Source organism: Suncus etruscus, chromosome 9, assembly GCF_024139225.1.
Source record: "Suncus etruscus isolate mSunEtr1 chromosome 9, mSunEtr1.pri.cur, whole genome shotgun sequence".
Classification (NCBI taxonomy): Eukaryota; Metazoa; Chordata; class Mammalia; order Eulipotyphla; family Soricidae; genus Suncus; species Suncus etruscus.
Window position 1 is genome coordinate 70,404,195 of NC_064856.1, and position 4,306 is coordinate 70,408,500.

At 43.3% G+C, this 4,306-nt stretch overlaps 1 pseudogene; it reads left to right on the forward strand.

The window, feature by feature from the left end:
• Window positions 1-681: 681 nt before the first annotated feature.
• Window positions 682-828, forward strand: LOC126019433 (uncharacterized; annotated as a pseudogene).
• The last annotated feature ends 3,478 nt before the right edge of the window (window positions 829-4,306 follow it).

Genomic DNA, 4,306 nt, shown 5'->3' on the forward strand with positions numbered 1-4,306 from the left:
ATGCATGCATGTGTGTCTAGGGAGTGGGGTGCTACTCCAGGGCAAGGGACAATTAAGAATAACTTCTAACAGGAGAAGTTCAAAAGACCAGAAGGTTCATTCACCAAGGGCTGGCATTGAAAGGAGGAGTCCTATTTCTTGAGACTCAGTTTACCTGCAGAGGACACTTTGGTACAATGTCTATAGACCCTTCTGAAAAAACTTCTGATCTCTTAGTTCCTCCAGTCCTTTTCCCTGTTGGTCTGATGTAGGTCTGGACCACGGAGGAACTCACAACCTTACAGATCCCAAATACAAAGTGATCATCACCAGACCTGTGACATGTCCTCACACTTCTCTCTAACATCTCAGGGAAAAATCCCCATGGGCATTTGCTGCTATAGTTGGATGTTCAACTCTGGCATCTTGAAAAGTCCATAGGAGAACACTAATTGTTAGGAAGATTGCATAGTATCTTGTCTACCAACATTCAGCATCCACATGTGCTTTAATGCCCAGCTTCTTAAACTATGTGGGGTCACATCACTTATTTAAAAATCTGTTTTAAAATAAATTGCTTCATGGTGCCAGAGTGATAATACAGCACATGTCTTGCACATGACTGATCTGAATTTAAACCTCCACTCACTATATTATCCCCAGAGCATACCAGGAATGATCTCTGAATGCAGAGCCAAGAGTAGGCCCCTAAGCACAGCTAGGTGTAGCCTCAAAACAAAAATAATCTTTACACTGACTATATAGAAAGAGGAGGTACAGTAAATGCACCCCATATACACCTCAACCCAGGGCCTTTGCCTGGTCTTTATTGTGAATGGGGGGACAAAAATAAAATAAAATAAAATAAACAAAAAAAATCACTTTCTGATTTCTATCAGTTAATTGTTTATTTTATTCATTTATTTATTTATTTTTGATTTTTGGGCCACACCCATTTGACGCTCAGCGGTTACTCCTGGCTATGTGCCCAGAAATCGCTCCTGGCTTGGGGAGACCATATGGGATGCCAGGGGAATCTGTGGTCCGTCCTACGCTAGCACTTGCAAGGCAGGCACCTTACCTCTAGCGCCACCGCGCCAGCCCCTAATTGTTTATTTTAAATCACTATCATATACTTTATATATACATGGAGTTGTGTAGAAATTTCTCAGAAAAGGATATAGTTCAGGTATTAAGGTATTTGTTCATCTTGCACATGTCAACCCAAAATTGTTCTTCTGTATTATATTTGAAGGTCTCTAGGAGTGATTTGAGTACATCCAAGATGTGCCACCAGAAATGGCTCCTAATCAAGACAAAACATTTCTCAGATGAGTGAAAAAAGTTTAAGAAGTTCTGCTCTAATACTTTAACACCAGCACTTACTGCCTATGGCTCATACTTGGATGGGACTTAATTAACACAAAGGGTAGTGCCAGAGTCAATATATTAATTTATATATAATACATAATATAATATAATAATATATAATACATAATTATATATATTACAATATATATTGACCCTTGTGCTGGGCAGCAAAACATACCCCACCATGTGCTTTGAGCCTTGGGTGTTGTTGGTGTTGGTGTGGCAAGTGGTTCACGGACAGAACCCCTGGCAACCAGGATTGTAAGTGAGCTACCAGCAGAGAGGCACACAGTGACTGCTTTCCCCACAGTGAGCTGAGCTAGGTTCATGTTTAGCAAGTCTTTTGTCCTCTTTCAATCTGACCTAGATGTTTTGGGGGCCAAATCCTTGGAGATGGAGCTGTAGAAACAACACTCCTTGCTCTGCCCCTCTCCCCCTACAAAACCTTCTATTTGGCCCTTAAATAAGTTTGTGTATGTGCGTCAGAGATGGTTCAAATGTTTGCCTGTTGAGCGTTGCCATGGCAACCTAGTGGCATCTCTTTGGCTTTTAAGTGGTGTGTTTGGCAGAGTTATGTGTCCCATTGGAAGGAGAAATGTGGCTTGGAGCTCTGCCAGCAGGCGCTGGGGAAGCAGCTCCTTGAACTTGAACCCACTGTACTCTGAGGCATGGGCTCACTGTGGAGCCTCAGCGGCACCACATGGGGTGGTTTCCTTAGTAAACCCTTCCTATTTTAAGCGGCTTGACTTTCTGTTGTTGATTAGGGGAGGTACAAACTTAAGGAGCCCCACTTGTTCTTTCAGCAGAAAACGCCATGCCTGGTGGTTCTCAGAATGGGGCATCATTTGGAGTCTCCCAGCATCCCAACCTCCTGCATTCTTAGGCTCCATGCCTTCCTTCCCTTAATCAATGCTTCCACATTGAGAGCTGCTCTGGACTGGAGAACCCACAGGCCAAGTTGGAATTCCTTCTCTCAAATTCTATGGACTTGAGCTAATTATAGAGCTTTTGAAGCCTCTAGTTTCTGTTCTATTGAGGTGGTATTGACAATAATGCAAGGCTCATAAAGGATTTGTGAGGACTAATGAGGCAGTGGAAGGGATAATAATGGATAATAATGATAATTGCAATGGTAAAATGTAAGTAAGCCAATAGCCCATCTGCCTTGTGCCAGGTCCCTTCTGAGTGCTTCATAAATACCCTCTTAGCTTCTCCTCCAGCACTTTGTGGGTAATGAGTTACATTCTGCTTGCATGTGATCTGCACCCAAATCACGGTAGTTTCTAGAATGAACAGAGACTTATCTGATAGTTATTTTTGTGTTGGGAGGCATGCTTGCTCAGCCATGTCCTCCCCAAGTTACATATTTCCTAGAATTTTGTTTATGATCTAGGTAGCTCATGGATCCCAGAAGCTACGCCCCATACCCCTGAGACTTATAGGCTCAGTATCCCTGCTGCTTAAGGCAGTGCTGTGTTCCCACATCATGCTCTCCCAGGGCCCCTGTAGAAAGTCCAACATCTGAGATTCCACAGAAAATTGAAATCTGCATTTAGATCCAGAGGACTGGCCATACACATTTAAAGTGGTTATTCCAACACTCGAACCACCTTTTTCTTACAAAATGACATTGTATGTGGAACCCATCAATGTGACAATACTGTATTTTTTAAGTTTTATTATTATTAATTTTTTTTGGTTTTGGGGCCACACCTGGCAGCGCTCAGGGGTTATTCCTGGCTCTATGCTCAGAAATTGCTCCTGGCAGGCTTGGAGGACCATATGGGATGCTGGGATTCAAATCACCATCCTCCATGCAAGGCAAACGCCCTACCTCCATGCTATCTCTCCAGCCCCAATGTGACCATACTTTAAAAGAAAACCTGCTCTTAGTAAGAGTAGCCACTCCCCTCTGGCATGGATGGCCCGGAACACCAGTCTCTGAAAGATATAGTTTCAGAAAGCCTAGAAATTCAGATCTGAGTGGCAGGTTCCTCTTTCACTACTGAGTCCAGCTTTCCAGTCTCTGGTCACCCTAAGCATTCTCTATAATAAAGGAGTTTTCTTTGTCAACTCTGAGTTTCGGATTCTTTAATGACATTGTGGCCAAGGACCTGGGCTCTGAGTCCAATTCATGTGAGCTTGCAAAGTTCCTTGGGTTCTTAGAGACATGTTTCTGTCCAGGTGTGGCTATGGTTCCTGCAGGCAGGGGCTTATGTGAGATGAGCTGTATAAAGTGCCTGCACAGTGCTAGGCACTGAGAAGCACTCAGTTGATGCTGGTTCTTCATGTGGCTGACCAGTTGTCCCAACACTACTTGTTGAAGAGGCTTTCCTTGCTCAATTTTACATATATTGCCCCTTTATTAAAGATTAATTGATTGCATGTCTGGGTAATATTGTCTGAATACTCAAGTCTATTCCACTGATGTGAGGGTCTGGCTGGCCTGTTTATTCTGTTCTGAGGTTGGATCACTGACATTTCTTTCTGAACTGGGAGGTAATAAACCCCAGTGCAGGGTGAGGTTTTAGCAAAGGAAGCCCCACTTACTGAGTACTCACTACATCCCAGGAGTTTGTTAAGAGTTTTTCCTGTTTCTGAGCCAGAGCGATATCACAGTGGGTATGGCATTTGCCTTGCATGTGACCAACCTGGGTTTGATCCCAGCCTCTCATATTGTCCCCTGAGCCTGCCAGGAGTGACTTCTGAGTACAAAGCCAGGAGTAACCCCTGAGCACCACAAGGTGTGGGCCGAAAGCAAAAGAGCTTCTCCTAATTCTTAATCTCATTTCTCAAAAAAGCCTATAAATCACTGCTTTTAGTTATTTTTAACACATAGGACATTGAGGACTAGGGCTTTAAAGCCAAGGCAGAGTTGGGACACAAACCCATATCTATACAGTTTGAGAGCCGGTGATCAACTCTGTGATAGAAGGGGTATTATAAAAATAAATCC